The following is a 20539-nucleotide window of genomic DNA, read 5'->3' on the forward strand; positions in this document are numbered from 1 at the left end:
TATCAGTTATAAGATAGATACTAGTGCATGTGTTTGCGAGAAATTTTTGAAATTTTGTTTAATGAATTATTTTAATTGGAAAGAACTAAATCTAATTTTTTAACTACAATTATATGTTTTACATTAATTCAATTTACTTTTAACATTCTATGTTAATAAACAATTTGACCAGATTTTTGTGTATGTTTCTTTGCCTATGTGTTTTGGAAGGTAGACTACGCATACTCAGCTCTGAAAGAAACGATAATAATAAATATAATAATTGGGAAATTCATTTCGTCAATGTAGGCGTTTTTAGTTACTTTGGGTGCACGAACTCAACCGTTTTACAAAAGCCATTTAATATACTGATTACAAACAACTCTAAAATAGCTGTAAAATACAATAATTAATGTTTTAAATGTAGTTTAGTTAATTATCAATATATATAATGAAATGTTTGTTTCTATGTTTGTTCCTTATGCGTTAACAAACCTTTCATCCGAATTGCGATGAAACTTTGTTGAGTTACTGTAGGCCCGCCCGCGAAGGCTTTTGAATCAGTAAAATATTTTTTACAAGTCGTTTCAACAAATATGTGTATCTTTATATATAATAATGAATGTTTATATGTACATGTTGTGCTAAAACGTGCAGTACAGATGTTTTTATTAACTTTTAATCTTTAATATGTATTGCCTTATTAACATTTTGGTCCTACTAAGCAATATCTGTCTCAATAAGCTTAAGTCGTATCTACGACACACGTACTCTATACATCATCCTGGTCCAGTACAGTTGCAATATGCTAACCCCTATAAAGAACAATTGACTCTGTCAACCGACTTATAAAATAGCATTTTTATGTGAACTGTTATATTTCCAGTGTAATTTTATGATAAAAACAGTGACTTTCAATATATGCAGTATTGTTAAATATATAGTTATATAATAGTTACAAATACAAACGTAGATCAGAGCTGATTGCCAACCAATCTGCAGCTTGGTTTCAACTAAATAATTTTCGAACGATCAAAAATTATTCTCTACAATGGTGGTCCATGACTGATTAACGTGTGCATAAAGCTCGGACATATCCGATAGTGCTAGCTGGAAATAGCAGCTGTAGATGCTATTTGACGATTATAAGTGTTTTTGTTTACTTAGTGTGTTAGAGCGATACTTACTTGAGTATCGCGCTTACAAGTGAATTATGTAAGTGCATTTCGCCATCGCTATACTCCTACAAACACGTAGTCTTCCAGCTTCATTTGTTACGCTTAAATATGCCTAGTGTGACATTTAAACACAATATAAGTTATTTTACTTAATTAAAATACATATTTATCATAGCACAAGCTGAGCCTAAAAAGCAATAACATTTAAACTACAAGTGAACATTTTAGCGGTAAAATTATTAATACCGTTTTGAACTAGCTCTCAGACCTAGTGGTATTTTTTTTAAATGGTAAAACTTGCTCACCAGTGTTCAAGTTAGCCGCAAAAAATCCCTATTTAATGTTTTATTGTAATAAAAAATAAAGTTTTGTGATATTGTTGTTTATCGTTCGGAACAAAGACACTGTTACAGACTTTTGCTACATTACATGTGCCCTTCATATTAACAAGAAAAGTTGTACCATAGCCATAAAAAACCCTGTTTGTTAATTGACATATCAGAATGTTATGTGACTTTGTATCTGTTTGAATATAATGTTCTAAAATGGGTGAGAGAGAAAACAGTTAATATTTTTTTGCAGTTTATATGTGTGTGTCCATCCACACAAAGAGTGTAGATTTTTGTAACTGGCCATTTTAATCAGAATATAAAATTTATTTTAAATATTTTAATTACAATTTATTTATTTATCGGTTTTTAGATTTACCTGGTGTTACTCTTGCACATCTCTAACTATTACAAACATTTTTGAATCTGTCTACCAAATAAACAAAACCTTTTCTGTTTACTACAATGTGTAGAATCTGTAATATTAACATGGAAGTAAAAGAACACCACATTCTTCTATGCGTTCGCATATCGTTCATACCATCTCAATGAAATATTGCACACTTGACCTTTGAAACACGAGGAAGGTCACTGTATAAGGGCGGTTCTGATAAAATCAACCCTTAAAGCAGAATTGAAGGTGGTGCGTGTGTACCAGTAAGTGTTTTATTACAGTTCCTTTTTTCTATGGTCCTAATAATAATGGTGGTGCGCTAGTCAAGATATAGATAGAACGATAGAGGGATAGAGAGAAATATAGAAAGTATAGAAGAGAGATAGAAATATATTTAATAGAGATAGAGAGATAAAGATAGATAGAGCAATAGAGAGAGAAATTCTATCAGGTCTCTAGCATTCATTTACACACATACAGTAGTCTGCCAACAAATATATTTATTTCCTTTAAACAATCTGCATTTGGCTCTGAACTTAATTTCATCAGTCTATGCGGCTACACTCAGTTCACGTGCTACTAAAACATGTCAGTAGTGTATAATAGTTCCTCCTGGGACTGGGTTCTGGGTGAGGATTGAGGATGGGGTCAATGACCGATTGCTCTGACAATACGGCGGCCATTTTTGGTCCTCAAAATTCCTCAAAAATGTCTCAAAATGACTCAAAATTCCTAAAAACAATTTCAATTTCGCGGGAAAAATTCCTGTTTTGAGGGAAACATTTTCCCGTTTTTGCCAGTGGCTTGAAATGTCCATATTGAGGCTTAAGTTTCAAACGCATAAGAATCATAAATGTACTGCAACATGTATTTTATACTGTTAACCAAATGTATACATATAGGTATGGACGCAATTTAACAATTTTTTTGGGATTGCAGTAATATAAAGACATTTTACACTATTTAAAAATATTGGAGGCGACATGATTTGTTTGATAAATCTATACTAATATTATAAAGCTGAAGAGTTTGTTTGTTTGTTTGTTTGAACGCGCTACTCAGGAACCACTGGTCCAATTTGAAAAATTATTTCAGTGTTGGATAGTACATTTATCGAGGAAGGCTATAGGCTATATTATAGTATCAATAACATAAGGGATTCTTACTAAAAGTCCAATTTAGAATCAAATGCGTTGGAGGGGGTTAGATACAACATGCAGTACACGTACGAAGTGTGTGTTGACAATGCCGCAGCGCTAGAAGTTTATTTCCTATTGCCTATTAACATTGTTGCTATGCACTAGATGCCTTTCATTCTTAATTTTCCCATACAAGTAAAAAACACCCGTGTGATATTAACAACCAAGCAATCATTACCCTCATAAGAGTTCAATTAGTATTTAAATACTTTTTATCACTTTAAATAGCAAACATAAACTATTGTTTTTTTTCCTCTCTCTGTGTTTAATTTGTTTTTTTATTGCCCCTTTTTTCAAGTATATATATTTTACAGACTTGAAACTTCACAGCAATGTTTCTTATGTTACACAGGATGACATTTTCCGAAAATTAGATCCCATGGGTGGTTAAAACCAGGCAACAGTGCGTACTTTGTCTGCATGAGAACAGGATTTGGCATTGTTCATGCCTTCTGCGTCTCCATGGCAACGGGCATCGCGCGGCATTGGCGTACCCACAAGAAGGGGCATGTATAATGAGCGGCGCAAGAGCGATTTGCCTGTAGACTGCCGTAGCGAAGTACGGGTACATCAGTTGTACGTTGCATGCACGAGTCGGGAAACCATCGGTGCTATTCATTTTTTCTCCGGTACATTATACAGCATTGTAATAAATTTTTACTGAATTTTTATTTATTTACCATTACTGTAAATGGGAGATGTGGCTTAATTTTTTTCCATTAGTATAGCCGTGCGAAGCCGGGTCGGACAGCTAGTATATCTATACTTATTGCAATTTTCTTGAATAAAATGTGTAGTATACACTGTTACAAGCAGCTTATGTTTCTCTATCATTCTTTTGTCTAAATCATCGTTGCAGTTATTAATTTTTCTGCGCCGGAAATAAATACGCCTGGACTACAAAAAAATATATATATCTCTTTCTTCTTCATCGCTTTTTCTTGCGGTAAAGTTTCTTTTATTACGAATTATTTTTTAATGCTTTTCCAAAAAAGCAGTACAAAAATTATTTAGATAAATAAATTATTTCTCAAAAGTAGCACATCCAGGGCAGATAAGAATGCACACTAATTCCTTAGTATGAGTAGTATGTAAATGACGGTCCTGAAACAGGGTCCAGGGTCCGGAGCCGAGAGCCGAGCCACATCTCTGATTGTGACGTCACGGCAGCCATCTTGGATCAGCGTAACGGGAAACAGCGTAACGGGACAAGTAGTACCGTGACCTTGACCTTGACCCCGGCGGCTATCTTGGATCCGCAATCTTGCATCCGCCATCCTGAAATCGAACACCCCACTCATTATGATGAAATTTTCGTCTCTGTCGCCATATTGATTTTTTTCTGTTCTTCTGGAGGCTGGCATCTTGGATACCGTCGACTTTGTTTCTTCTGTTAGTTCATAGATAGCGCCAGCGTCACTCTTGATTTTTTTTTGTTCTACTGGAGACCGCCATCTTGGATATCGTCGAGTTTATTTCTGCTGTTTGTTCATAGAGAGCGCCAGCGTCACTCTGTCTCATCACATAAGGTCGATGTTCCATTACCTACAATAGCTATTATGGTCCTTATCGACATATTAAGTTAAAAATTTTATACAAAATACATTGGAAGTGCTGTGATTCGAACCATCACAGCTCTGATCTCTAGGTTGGAAAACATACGCCTTTAACCGCTCGGCCATCGAGACATTTACCCTACTGACAATTAAATAAGGTGTATATAAAAATACAGTAACATGCATATCCGGACTTGTAATTTTTTTTTAAATTTAAAGTAATAATATCATCACCTGTTCGAGACAGAACCACCATCATGTATTAACACGTAACTGTTGCAATTATCGTTACGGCCGCCATCTTGAAAATCCGTAATTTTTATGTTAGAAAATCGGAAAATTTTTTAAAAATTATAAAAAATAATTATTAATTGAATTAAAAAATAAAAATCCTAAAAAAACACAGTTGCACTTTTCGTTATGTCCACCATCTTGAAATCGTATTATTTTTAGCTGGAAATTCGAGAAAAATTCACCGATAAAATCACACATTACTTTACATGTTGAATCTATACTCGGTTCGATCTCTGAACGAATATAAAAATAAAAATAAAAACATCAGATCCTTCCTCCAATAAAGCCGCTGGCAGACAGACTCCCCCCACCACCAATAACAAGGTATATATCAACTAGTATGACGTCATGTCCGCCATCTTGTCTTCGTTTGCTGGAAGCCACCATCATGTTTTCGTCCGCTAGAGTGTGCCGATACCATGTTAGTATAATTTTCTGGTCACCATACCCTTGTCCTCAACTGTTGGCATTGAATTTTGACCTTGAACATTGGCCTTGACCTTGTCGACCATCATGGATCCAACATTTTAAGTTCAGTACATGCTACCAGGAGCTACCACCTGCTGGAGTACACCATCTTGTGCGTGTACTCGTCTTATAGAGTACATTTCCATCTGGATAATTTAATTCCAACCCGCTACAGTGCAGTAAACATTTATAACCGAGGTGCCCCCGCCATCTTGAAATTTGGGCGCCATCTTGAAATCGTGTAATTATTTAGCTAGAAATTCGGGAAAAAATCCAAAATTCATCAAAAAAATCATTCATTAATTTACATATTTGAATCGCTGGATTCCTTCCCTCGATGCGATACTTGAACAGTGACAAGTGTAACTAAATATTAAATAAATTTAATATTCTGTTTTTCCATTACCTTTCGCGGAGTTTATAAATCATTCTCTCTTCAAAAATAAAAAAAAACACAAGTCAATGTACGACAATGTTCGACGAATTAAATACGTTGCTGATAAACCTAACATGAAAGTCTAGTTTTTCAATAATCTGAATAACCTCTAAACCATTCATGTACAAAGCCATACATACATATAGACCAAGCATCTTCGGACCGAGAGACCGGGTCATAATCAATGTCAGACGTATAGACCAATATTTCCGAACCTCACGTCCTTCCTCATCGTCAGCTAATTATTTTCAATTGAACCAACGGACCATGTTTTTTACGCTTCCAAGAGGATCAAGAATCCAATCAAAAAGGCAGCACTATTAACAAAAAGGAAGCACATTTGGAAGTACCATCAACAAAAAAGGCAGCACATTTGGAAGCACCATCAAAAAAGGAAGCACAATTGGAAGCACTATCAACAAAAAGGCAGCACATTTTGGAAGCACCATCAACAAAAAAGCAAAAAGGAAGCACAAGTTACGAGAACTAATTCTTAGTTAGAAATCAGAATACAAGAAATAAAAACATTAAGTTTTTATAATTAAAATTATTTATATTATTTCTTTACATTATACAAATGCAAGTAAAACAAGCCATTATTATATGTAGCCAGCTTCCCTAAGTTTTTTGAGTAAGAAGGATATTTCTTTGATGCACGAATAGTTTCCTGCACAAAGCGAACCATGTAGAAGTCTTAGCCGGTCAACCAATATGTTTGGATCTTTCCATGATGTGTAATCATTATCTTCTACCACCATCTTCCTTGCACGTTTATAATAAATACTATGATCTCTGGTGTCTTCCGTTTTACCACCAACCTCAGGGTAACTTTCATTTTTGAGACAGTGATCATCACAAGCTTGATCAGATTTATTTAATATGAACCCACGCGTGTTTTAACAGTGTTTCTATAATATTATAGGACCCTTCTGGGAGGGGTGCTCTCAGAATGATTAATCTGATTGCCGTTACAAAAGGTATAAACAACAGTGCTATAACAAGCTAACGAGGGGTTTCGTAAAACGACTGTTACCAGAACAATTTATTAAATAGTTTATCTAGGGCGATCAACAACTGCCAAAGTTTATTACATATGTTCAAACATGGGAATTTCACATTAACATGCTTTCCAAGAGCAAGTTATTAACAAGAGCATACTTTATCATGATCTCAAGTATGTGTAAAGTTGTTTTTATTTTATTAACACGTTACTGTCCCTCGTCATTAAATATGTTCCTTTATCAATGCAGATTATAAATTCACACTAAATATTGAGGGTTACAAATTCATTCTCATTGGACACACGCGGCAGAAAGCCCCATATTACACAAAGCGAGCCATCTTAAATGATCCTCAAGGCACAAACATACAAAAGTGGTTAACACGCCGTACATCATAAATTTGCACTCTAAATAGTTATATAAAAAAAAGGAAAGACTTGGTAAAGAACAAACAAAGAATGTGCGCACATTAATTACACAAAGAATAAAAAGTGATAAGCTTCGCTGCCAACGCTGGGACTAACAATCCTATCCTAACGGGTAAATTACAGAGCCCTCACGAAAATTGTCTCGCAGTGCGCGAACCACAAATACATCGCGCGAGTCACGGTTGACTAAAGGAGGAAAAACTATAAGATTTACTCAAAACAGAATTTAGAAGGTGGCAGCCGAGACAATGATTTAAAAAAAAAAACTAGTAAGGAAAATTTAAAACATTTACGTTAAAAAAACGGGGGCGGCCACCGCGCCCCATCAGAAATCACTCAAAGTCAATATCAACCGTACCTTATCAGCGAGAGCAAAAGTATGTTGATCGGTCGGAGTCCCAGCGTCGAAACAGGAAGAGGAAGGGGAAACAAGCCCTTATAAAAACTACCCAGGTGGCGCTAGCGTCGTCAACCGCCGACCGAAGAAACGTAAAGAAGGGAGCGGGAGGGGAGGGTTTTCAAGCAAAAGTAAATGGAGGGAAAGAGAGGGAGGGAAGGCCGTGTGCACGGGCGCCCATGCCGCCCGTTACAAATATATCACGTCGTTTCCATCGTTTCGGTCCAGGACACCGCCACATTCTTCGAACTTGTCAGCGTTAGGTGCTTCATCACAGTCTATGTCTTTGTCAACAGCCTCAGAGTCACTGTAACAATCACCGTAGAAGGCATCGTTTTCACCCAGATTACCGTAAGAATTCGATGTTGATGATGTTGAAGTGACTTCATCGTCATCATGCTTCCTTTTTAGGAGCACATCATTTTTACAAAGTAGGAAAGATCTACTTGAATTCGGCTGGAATATATTCTCACTTTTCACGTTAAGGATTCTTCCATTGTCTTCATTATTCCGTAAATCATCAACCTCCTTCAATTTAAGTTCTTTGTCGAGATCGGAAGAGCCAGGAAAATTATTGTCGTAATGCAGATCACTCTTCCTTAGTCTAGTAGATTCATCGTTGTCCTCTAGCTTGTACGCAGGTTTGGCGTTACAAGTTCTGCCATGTCTTTTTAAGCTCTCTCTCCGCGTAAACGACATGATACATCGAACACAACTTATCATATTGCGTAGTGGATTTTTAACACAGTCATTCTTCTCGTGTTGCCTTTTATTCTTTCTCAAGATAAACTCTTTGCTGCAAAACTTACACCTATGTTCTTTCGATACAGCGTCAGATCCCAAATCGGAATTCATATTAGTTACTGAGTTTAATGCCAGATACCAATTAGGTGTTTTAAATTAGATACATTACTTAAATAAAATTTTTTTCATATTTCATCAGCGAGAATAAATATATCTCATGCAAAGGTACTTGATGCATGTAATTCTGCTTTTCAACAACAGATGTCGCCACATGTTGCTTGCAGGTAAATAATATTTAGTTATTTTATGCGGGATGCGGGATGCTCACTAACGATCGCAAAAGAAGGATGGCTTTGCTAGACTCCAAGGAGAAGGAAGTCCGTCCTTCCTGTTAGTGCTTCTTAGATTTCTCAGAGATTATTATTATTATTTGACTGAGAAATGATATTTTTTAAAATTTCTAACTGATAAAAATATTACAAGTGTTGATTAAGTAGCAGAAATTCACTAATTAAATATAACCTTAAATAAATTAACATGACTCATTAAGTAAAAAAATCCTTCATGCAGAGATCAATTGCTCATCTGTAACCAGAAGCACTTGCAGAAAACCATCAAAATATTGTCAAGTATAATCAGAAGCACACGGAGAAAACCATCAAAATATTGACAAGAAAATTCAGGAGCACACGGAGAAAAACCACCATAATATTTTCAAGAATAATCGAGAACACACGGAGAAAACCACCATCATATTTGACAAGAATAATCAGGAGCACACGGAGAAAACCACCATAATATTGACAAGAATAATCGGAAGCACACGGAGAAAACAAGTTTTCTTTGTTATCATAAAATTACAGAAAAAAAATTTATAAAAAAAATCACAAAAAATTCAAAAACTGATTCTGCTAGCTTGTGAACTTCTCATTGTTGAGCAAAGATAAAGTTCTAGTCCAAGCCAATTTGTTAATGGTGCTTCCAATTGTGCTTCCTTTTTTGATGGTGCTGCCTTTTTGTTGATGGTGCTTCCAAAATGTGCTTCCTTTTTGTTGATGGTGCTTCCAAAATGTGCTTCCTTTTTGATTATGGTGCTTCCAAATGTGCTGCCTTTTTGTTGATGGTGCTTCCAAATGTGCTTCCTTTTTTGATGGTGATTCCAAATGTGCTGCCTTTTTTGATGGTGCTCTAAATTGTGCTTCCTTTTTTGATGGTGCTTCCAATTGTGCTTCCTTTTCTGATGGTGCTTCCAATTGTGCTTCCTTTTTTGATGGTGCTTCCAAATGTGCTGCCTTTTTGATTATGGTGCTTCCAATTGTGCTTCCTTTTTTGATGGTGCTTCCAATTGTGCTTCCTTTTTTGATGGTGCTTCCAATTGTGCTTCCTTTTTTGATGGTGCTTCCAAATGTGCTGCCTTTTTGATTATGGTGCATCCAAAATGTGCTTCCTTTTTGTTGATGGTGCTTCCACAATGTGCTACCTTTTTGATTATGGTGCTTCCAAATGTGCTGCCTTTTTGTTGATGGTGCTTCCAATTGTGATTCCTGTTTTGATGGTGCTTCCAATTGTGCTTCCTTTTTTGATGGTGCTTCCAAATGTGCTGCCTATTTGATTATGGTGCTTCCAAATGTGCTTCCTTTTCTGATGGTGCTTCCAATTGTGCTTCCTTTTTTGATGGTGCTTCCAAATGTGCTGCCTTTTCGATTATGGTGCTTCCAATTGTGCTGTCTTTTTGATTATGGTGCTTCCAAATGTGCTGCTTTTTGTTGATGGTGCTTCCAATTGTGCTTCCAAATGTGCTGCCTTTTTTGTTGATGGTACTTCCAAATGTGCTTCCTTGTTGTTAATAGTGCTGCCTTTTTGATTGGATTCTTGGTCCTCTTGGAAGCGTAAAAAACATGGTCCGTTGGTTCAATTGAAAATAATTAGCAGACGATGAGGAAGGACGTGAGGTTCGGAAATATTGGTCTATACGTCTGACATTGATTATGACCCGGTCTCTCGGTCCGAAGATGCTTGGTCTATTTGTATGTATGTATGGCTTTGTACATGAATGGTTTAGAGGTTATTCAGATTATTGAAAAACTAGACTTTCATGTTAGGCTTATTAGCAACGTATTTAATTCGTCGAACATTGTCGTACATTGACTTGTGTTTTTTTTATTTTTGAAGAGAGAATGATTTATAAACTCCGCGAAAGGTAATGGAAAAACAGAATATTAAATTTATTTAATATTTAGTTACACTTGTCACTGTTCAAGTATCGCATCGAGGGCAGGAATCCAGCGATTCAATATGTAAATTAATGAATGATTTTTTTGATGAATTTTGGATTTTTTCCCGAATTTCTAGCTAAATAATAACACGATTTCAAGATGGCGCCCAAATTTCAAGATGGCGGGGGCACCTCGGTTATAAATGTTTACTGCACTGTAGCGGGTTGGAATTAAATTATCCAGATGGAAATGTACTCTATAAGACGAGTACACGCACAAGATGGTGTACTCCAGCAGGTGGTAGCTCCTGGTAGCATGTACTGAACTTAAAATGTTGCATCCATGATGGTCGACAAGGTCAAGGCCAATGTTCAAGGTCAAAATTCAATGCCAACAGGTGAGGACAAGGGTATGGTGAAAAGAAAATTATACTAACATGGTATTGGCACACTCTAGCGGACGAAAACATGATGGTGGCTTCCAGCAAACGAAGACAAGATGGCGGACATGACGTCATACTAGTTGATATATACCTTGTTATTGGTGGTGGGGGGAGTCTGTCTGCCAGCGGCTTTATTGGAGGAAGGATCTGATGTTTTTATTTTTATTTTTAGCTTCGTTCAGAGATCGAACCGAGTATAGATTCAACATGTAAAGTAATGTGTGATTTTATCGGTGAATTTTTCTCGAATTTCCAGCTAAAAATAATACGATTTCAAGATGGTGGACATAACGAAAAGTGGAACTGTGTTTTTTTTAGGATTTTTATTTTTTAATTCAATTAATAATTATTTTTTATAATTTTTAAAAATTTTTCCGATTTTCTAACATAATAATTACGGATTTTCAAGATGGCGGCCGTAACGATAATTGCAACAGTTACGTGTTAATACATGATGGTGGTTCTGTCTCGAACAGGTGATGATATTATTACTTTAAATTAAAAAAAAATTACAAGTCCGGATATGCATGTTACTGTATTTTTATATACACCTTATTTAACTGTCAGTAGGGTAAATGTCTCGATGGCCGAGCGGTTAAAGGCGTATGTTTTCCAACCTAGAGATCAGAGCTGTGATGGTTCGAATCACAGCACTTCCAATGTATTTTGTATAAAATTTTTAACTTAATATGTCGATAAGGACCATAATAGCTATTGTAGGTAATGGAACATCGACCTTATGTGATGAGACAGAGCGACGCTGGCGCTCTCTATGAACAAACAGCAGAAATAAACTCGACGATATCCAAGATGGCGGTCTCTAGTAGAACAAAAAAAATCAAGAGTGACGCTGGCGCTATCTATGAACTAACAGAAGAAACAAAGTCGACGGTATCCAAGATGCCAGCCTCCAGAAGAACAGAAAAAAATCAATATGGCGACAGAGACGAAAATTTCATCATAATGAGTGGGGTGTTCGATTTCAGGATGGCGGATCCAAGATTGCGGATCCAAGATAGCCGCCGCGGTCAAGGTCAAGGTCACGGTACCACTTGTCCCGTTACGCTGTTTCCCGTTACGCTGATCCAAGATGGCTGCCGTGACGTCACAATCAGAGATGTGGCTCGGCTCTCGGCTCCGGACCCTGGACCCTGTTTCAGGACCATCATTTACATACTACTAGTATGTATTTTTTAAATATTAATTTCTTTATATTTGTTCATATTTGCTGTAATATAATATCAATGGTGACATAATTTTATTGTGTAAATTTATTTCGCCTTTTATTTCATTAGACAACTTCTCAATCCTTGCATACTGAACGAGATTTAGTGAAAATTTGCCGCGAGTTCGTGAGTGAAAAGTGATAAAGTATATTTACTGGTGGGACGCCGCCGATTTATCATATTGCCATCCGGGGCAGTAGGCGTGGGCGAGGCCAGAAACCAAAGTTTCTATAACTCGCTAAGTGCATAGTAATTCAGGTGCACCCCACACTGGTGAAGAATCATTTGAATTGACGGCGGGGGTGCGTGTCTTGTTGGATATGTTTGGCACACGGGCCTGTATGTGCGCTGGTAGGTTGTGTAATGCTAGAAAAGTTACGTGTACCTAATTCGGCGGGGGAGTGAAGCTCCCCACCAGTTAGATCGGCTAACTGGCGTGATGTTATGTCGTGTTGGTGTGCATTAGAGGCTTGATAGTGTGCTGTAATTGCAAGTGAACTAATTAAACTCGGGTGTGGCGTGTACTGTAAAGCTGTGCGAGCCGCTCCTCCGAACCCCTAGGAACACAGAACATGCATGGGTAGTTAGCCCTTATGTGCATGTAACAGGTAGTTCAGGCCGACACTCGCGCAGGCATATCATCGTGTGGTCGTGTTGGTGAACGAAAAAAGAAAAGACATAGGTTAGTACTCTACTGGCCGCCTTAGGGACCGAACTATTGCGTTCCGACATAGCTCGGTCAATGTTAGGCTAAGCCAGTATTGCTGTAGCTAGCCCCCTGGCTGTTGTCTGATAGAACCTGTAAAATAGTGAGTGAAGTTAGTGGATTTTATTTCCATTGAAGGTCGTCCTGTTTTATTATTTTTTATTACTTTTTTTTATTATTTTTTGATTTTTTTTTCCCGTTTTTATACAAATTAAATCTAGACTTAATGCTACTGTGACTTGATGTAAGTTTTTGGACATACGCCATTGCTAAGAACTTTTTCTGTTGAAGAAAAACTAAAAACTAAAATAAAGAAATAAATAAATGTTTCTGTTTTGGTAAAACTATTGTGTTCGTTTGTCTTTTCGTTTTGTCGTGTTTTTGTCTCGTTTCAACTGTTGTGCTGAATTATTTTGGGTTCAATATTTTTGTGTTGTCATCATTTGTGTTTTTTTTTTTTTTCGTTCTCTTAGTACATTTTTCTTTGTTTTATTTGTTTGTTGACCATATTCATGTTACGGAATATTTTGTGGTGTTCATATTCTTGTTGACAACAGCAATTGTTTGCTTAATTTTGTGTTTTTTTTGTCTCTTTTTGGGTATTTTTATTTATTTATTTCTTTATTTTAGTTTTTAGTTTTTCTTCAACAGAAAAAGTTCTTAGCAATGGCGTATGTCCAAAAACTTACATCAAGTCATGCACTCCCATTGCACAAATCTTTTAAAGATAACATTAATGCTACTGTACATGCCCCCAGAGCCCTGCCCTGACGGGCATGCATGCCTCTCGGCCCGGATCCCCAGCGAGGGCTGGGGCAGCTCCCTCTGCCAGTTCACCTGCATGATTCTGCCTTGACAAGGTGCTACGACGTGTGTGTGGATTGTCGCGCGCGTTGTAGTGGTGCGGCTGTAAATTTTATTTAGCCCAGGGAAGGGAAGATATTTATTTGGTGATGGTTGGTTTACGGAACTAGCTTTGGTAATTCAAAATCCCATGCCTTTCCAAAATGCAGCCGTCACTGGAGGTGAAGCCTTCCAGGCGGGTCGCGCCCTTCAGACATCGGGAGTCAGCCCTGGCAACACAGGCAGCGAACCCTAGTGGGCCAATCCTGCACCTGCGTGCTTTAGACCATTTTGAATTATATAGGCAGTGTAAACTTTAAACTTTAAACTGTAGGCTCCGCGCGGTGTGGACATGCCTGGAGCTGGAGTGTGACTGTCCTGGTTTTTTTTTTCCTAACCTAAATAATTACTAAGTGTATTTGGGAGGGGTCTGGGTAGGGAAGACTCTAAGTGCGTCTCAGGCCAAAGCCTATACGCTCTAAGCATGCAGGTTATGAACCATGCAGGAGAGGAAGCATGCATCATGTGCTAGGAGGGGATTGGCCAGACATGGCAAAGTTTTAGCCATGACTAACTCCCCTCACTGACTATTCTAAGTTAAAACTAGATAAGTTGGGCCCAGGTAAAACCTGCATAGACACAGGGAAAACCCTGGGCTCTGACATGCGGGATGCAAAATTTCATGCATTAATTACAAGCAGGTTGGTTACAGGAAACAGAAGGATGGTTCTGGAAGAAGAGTTGGACAGAGTAGAAAGACTACTATGCAAATGGGCGGGAGCTTGGACATTTGTCCGCATTTGGATTTGGTGGCACTGGTTGTTTTGGGGGCGACTTTAGACTTTTCCCGCCAGGCTGCCAGCCAGCCGAATAGTTTAAGAGAATAATTATATGATAATTATACGGCCGCAGCGCCCAGGTTGCCCCAGTCGCCGCGGTCGTGTATGCCGACTCATTATGCTGCCAGCCTGGACATGTCAATCATCGGCTAGTCCAATGTTGCTTATTTGCACCGCAGGACGTGGTCAGGAGTAGATGTATTTGGTTCGTTCTGGGACAGGGGAGGGGGGAGGGGGATTCGGGGATTATGTCACTTCCTTCGACCATCCACACACGAAAAAGTGTCCCGTTATGTTCATCAGCCATGTACGCACGAAAAAATGTCCCGTTACAGTAGTTGGAAATGGGGGGTTCAAGCACAGGCGGAGGAGCCAGGAGCCCGCCATCTTGGATGACGTCATCGGCGGCCATCTTGGATGACGTCATCGGCGGCCATATTGGATGACGTCATCATGACCTTTGACCTTGACCCTTGACCTTGTCAATCTATGCTAATCTATGCTAATCTATGCCAATCTATGCCAATCCGTATGCTAATCTATGCTAATCCATGCCAATCTACGCTAATCTATGCTAATCCATGCTAACCTGTATGCCAATCCATGCTAATCCATCCGCCATTTTGTATTTCTAGAAATTTCCACCAACTTCGAATCGTGACGTCACCGTTGCACTTTGTGTCACGGACGCCATCTTAGTTTTGAATTTTTTTTTCGAACTTTGAAATTCGATGTAAACATCAACCGCCATCTTGTTTTCGTCTGCTGGTGGCCGCCATCTTGTTTTCGTCTGCTGGTGGCCGCCATCTTGTTTCGTCTGCTGGAGGCAGCCATCTTGCGACGTCATATAGTTCTGTTGGTCACCACCAGATAGCAGCAGGGATTATTTTATTTTATCTAAAATAATTTCAGTGCCGAGGCTGGGATTCGATCCATGGGACGTGAAAACGTCCAGGATGTCGTGGTTACGAGGCGGACACCTTGACCACTAGACCACGAGACCAATTGGGATATGGTGGAATAAATAATCTATATATGCCACGTACTGACGTCAAGTTTTATGATAAAAGGGGGGAGGGTGTCTTTGCCTTCCCAAATGCATGAAATTCAAATTATTATTATACCATCGCCATCTTTAATTCCAGCACAGACTACCAGATGGCGCCAAATTCAAATATTAGTTAGGGAGTCGGCAGGCAGGTGTCGCATGCCGCCATCTTGGTTCTCAAGTTGGCTGGTAGATGTCGCTAGTATCGCGCGCCAAATTCAAAAATTAGTTGCCAGAGACGCCGCTATCTTGGTTCTCAAGTTGGCTGGTAGATGTCGCTAGTATCGCGTGCCAAATTCAAAAATTAGTTGCCAGAGGTGCCGCCATCTTGGTTCTCAAGTTGGCTGGTAGATGTCGCTAGTATCGCGCGCCAAATTCAAAAATTAGTTGCCAGAGGCGCCGCCATCTTGGTTCTCAAGTTGGCTGGTAGATGGCGCCACCGTCGCCATATTTTAGTTCATACAATCGATACCAGATGACGCCACCATCGCCATCTTTAGTTCCTAGTGTTGCTACCAGAGTGTGCCACCGTCGCCATCTTTAATTCATAAAGTGGCTACCGGATGGCACCAGAAATTTTTTCAGAGACCTAACTCACAAGTAATATTCTCTTCTCATGTTTGCATACTCGTATTTAAAAAGCTGCATGGAAGCAGATATTTTTATTGTCTGCGTATAATTACATTTTACCATTCTCTAAGACATTTATAAGTATCAGAACATAAACTGAAACAGAAACTATACAACAAAAATAAACTATACACCAAAAAATTGAAACTTTACAACAAATAGAAACAGAAACCAAACTACCAAACTATTTAAAAAAAAACTATTTACAGAAAAAAAAAAATTCGTCGCCTCCGATATAGCCGTGGGGGACCGTGCGGATGCCGTCTTCACAGATTAAACGTTTGTCATCCTCCCATGTTATGGCTAGCTTATTGCTGTATTCGCTATACAGTACATGCTTTCTCGACCGTATGGCTCTAACACCTACCCTCCTTGTGCGATGGTCTTGCAGGGCATCCAGGTAATCACCGAATGTGATGTGGTTTTTGACCACACAACGCTGGATGCCCTTAGCCTTCTTCTCGACCTTGCCACCGCACCTGTATGCATAGAGTTTGGCCCGCAGACTGACAAACTCGCTCATTACTTCTCCCCCACATTCATCTTTGAATTTGCCAACAACTTTCTTGTTGATGGGGGAGAAGCATGGGTGGTCAGGAGGGTAGCAGCTGGTGTCGAATTCAGACATGAACTTAGGGTCGGCTCTTAGATCATGGTAGAAGTCCTGTGTCTGAATCTCATACACAAAGCAGTCTGTATCCATATATGCCAGATGAATATTTTCCTGGTATTTCGGTTTCATATTATTATAGTGGAAGTCGTACATGAGTGTTTTTGATAGATCAAGTACTGCGAGTCCGGCATAGATCGGCTTGTTGAAAACGATGGTCTCATGGTTCAGGTGGACAAGACTCAAGTTTGGCTCATACATCGTGCGGTCCTTGAAGGACGGACGGCACACCAACTTCTTAAATCTCTTCTCAGAACACACCAACTCCATTTTGAGCCTCCGCCTCTTGTTTTCCATCAGTTTGCCAAATGTCGAGTTCACAGCGAGCTTGAAGAACTCCTTCTCGAACTCGTTGGCTGCTGCTTTGCGCTTGTTGGTGTTCAGCCGAATATAGGGCTCCAACCATGCCGACTGCTCAAACTGAAGAACTTTATGTATACTTATGATTTTTAGACCATGCGATACTGCTTGCTGTAGGTTTTTGTAGTGAACGATGTAGTGCTCTTTATTTTCCAGCGTTGTCATCAGCTTTGATTGCTTTGAGCCGGGCGGACACTGATTTACGGGAAGAAATGGCAGGTCTTTGTGACTTTCGTGGAGTTCGAGAGGGTACTCCACATCACACTCGATAATGTAGCCTGTGGGTGAATTTTCCGGAATAGACATGACATCAATTGATGTGTCTGTCCATTGGAAATGACGAATGGGGAGCGGCAGAGACATCGCCCACCCGTACAAGTTGTTTGCATCAATGTACTCCAGGAATGTGGATGGCTTGGAAGCATCATGTGTTTCTGGTACGTATGCGTTATTGGCTACGCAATGACGTTTAATGCTTTGCGCTACACCACCACGAATACCAGCCTCCACAAACATATACATGTCATAATCTGTGAGTAGCTCTAGCTGTACACCTGTGGTTCGAAGCATCGCGTCGAAAGCGAACCCAGGACAAGAAATGTAGTGAGACGAATCTAAACTATATGTTTCCAAGCAAAGACTGCGGAAATTCTCGAATACGTCCGCCAAAATCAGAACATCCGTCTTCAGGTACAAGTCAGCGTACTCCCCTAAGGTAGCACACTGAAACTTGTCCCAGACATTTTGTGCGTGAGCGTAATCCGCCTCGGAAATACCAGAATCAGTCAGAATATTAAAGAACTCATCGATGGATGAAAGACTAGTATCGTCTAGTCGAGCAAAAGAATCAACGAAGTCGTAGGGGAAGACTCCCTTGCGGGTAACCAACTCCAACTCATCAGGAGCGAAAAACTCAGCAGTACTTATAAACTTGTCTGCAGGCAAGAACTCGGCGAGCGAAGCAAGACCCCGACTCATGAAACGGAACGTATCGACAAACTGAATGCTGAACTTATCATGTAACTTTTTGGAAAAAGTTATCAGCTTCTCCTCTGAATTCGGAATGATGAAGATGTCTTTACTATCATACTTTAACTTCCTGATAATGAAGTTCTGGTCGTATGCCAGGTTGTGGAAGAACACAATCAACTTTTTTGGTCTGCGCCTGAGAAGGTTGCAGTCATTACATGCAGACCCAATAAATTCGCCGGTGAAGTGATTGTGGTAACGAACTTTCTTTACAGCCCCTCCAAACTTTCCCCCACAGTAGCAACAACACCTTGCTTGCAGAAAAGCAGTGTTCTGTGCATGTGTGAGCGGAGTCATAGGAACAGACGTAGAAAAGATTTTCTCGACATCCTGACCGATTTCGACAATGCGAGAAATGAATTTATCTTCTGCATCACACCCCCTGTATACTTCAGGCTGTGAAGGAAGTGAAGAAGTGAGGTGTGCAGGAATGACTGTATTATCTGCTTTCGCGTAAATGCAGTAGCTGTATGCCTTATGCTTTTGGTACTGCAGCGTACATGACTCATCAGGATTCGGGTGACACGTATGGATTTTCTCCAGAATAGCTTCAAAGTCGCAATATACCACGATGGGCATCTTATCAGCATGATGGAAGTTTTCGAACTTCAGAACAGGAGGCAAGCCATTTTGATCGAGCGATGGCATTTCCATCCTAACAGCAGCATGCTGTTTGCAGAACTTACTGTGTTTTGCCAAACACTGAAGACCAGTGAGCCCACTAACCCTTTCCCGATCATCATAATGCTTGAAGCATCTTTTACAGACATGAATAGCATCATGATGTAAAGTGATTTGGGACCGAACCAGGGCAGAAAAATTAGTGATGTAGGTGAAATGGGACGAATTGTCATTAACCAAGAGCAGAAGATCGAAATGATGTTCTTTTTCTTCAGGAGCGACTCGTGCAGGTACAATGTTCTGGTTCTCATCGATACTGTAGATGTTGATTGAGACTCCAGGGTTCTGTTTTTCGAACAGAGGTATTTGCCGGATTGTAGTAGGAAACTCGATGTTGTTGAAGTTGAATTTCTCTTCCAAGTCATGGTAACGCTGGTTCACACGTTCAGGATGCTCACCTTCCACATACTTGACCAGGATCGCCCACTTAAAGCACATGTGGTCTTCAAGATTTTGCGGATTTATCACTGCATGTTTTGTTTCGATGCATGTAGGTAATTCGATGTAGGAGCTTGCACGGAGTGGATCGAGCTTGTTTATTCGTAGTTGAAGTCGCTTAACGGCCGACAAAGTCCATCCGGACCCCTTTCCCAAGTAGTCTTCCTCCTCCTTGCAGATCTTAGAGATGGACACAGTAACTGCCTCCTCCACCTCATGAACTGTGTAGAGGGGAACATTCATGGTTTTGAAGGCCCTCTTGTCTTCACTGGCATCTACTGGTTTTTCGTAGTCGCACTCGAGTACGATATTGAATTTTAGAGGTCCGTTCTCTACAATCTCCTCCACAAGTTGGTTTATTATTTTGTTCTTGATGGAGTCCATGTACGTACAAATGTCCTTGGCAGAACTTGACGTATTAACAGCAATGTAAGTCTTCAAATTACCCTTGAATCCTACTTCAGCGGTGATGAAGCCATGGGTATTGACCAAACCCGCGCCGGTCACCACCTTTGTTCGGCTGGTCGATGGTTTAGGCAGTACTGCAGGCTTAACTGCTGCCATCCTCTGCTTCTTTGTCGGAGGCGGAGCAGGCCCCTTGCACACCTTGATGTAGGCTTTCAATTTGTCAGCCCTGACGAACTCCTTGGCACAGTTGTCACAGGTATGTGCTATGCGGTTAGGGTTGAGACCACAAGCAGACTTCTCATGACGTCTAGCAAAATCAGCACGGGCGAAGACCTTATAGCAGAAACTGCACCGCATGCCTGATGTCGTGGCGACAGCTCCAGCACATGTTGACAGGTGCTGCTGCATCTTGTCGCTGCGTGCGACCATCTTGCCACACAGATGACACTGCTGGAAGTCACGCTGCATGTTGTCAGCACACTGACGTTCGTGACGGTAGCGGTTGTGGGCCAGCGAAAACACGGCAGGACAGAAACGACATTTCTGCACGGTAGATGCCATCACAGCAATCGGTAGTCCGGTCTCAACGTACAGAACACG

Source organism: Bacillus rossius, chromosome 5 (genome assembly GCF_032445375.1).
Source record: "Bacillus rossius redtenbacheri isolate Brsri chromosome 5, Brsri_v3, whole genome shotgun sequence".
Classification (NCBI taxonomy): domain Eukaryota; kingdom Metazoa; phylum Arthropoda; class Insecta; order Phasmatodea; family Bacillidae; genus Bacillus; species Bacillus rossius.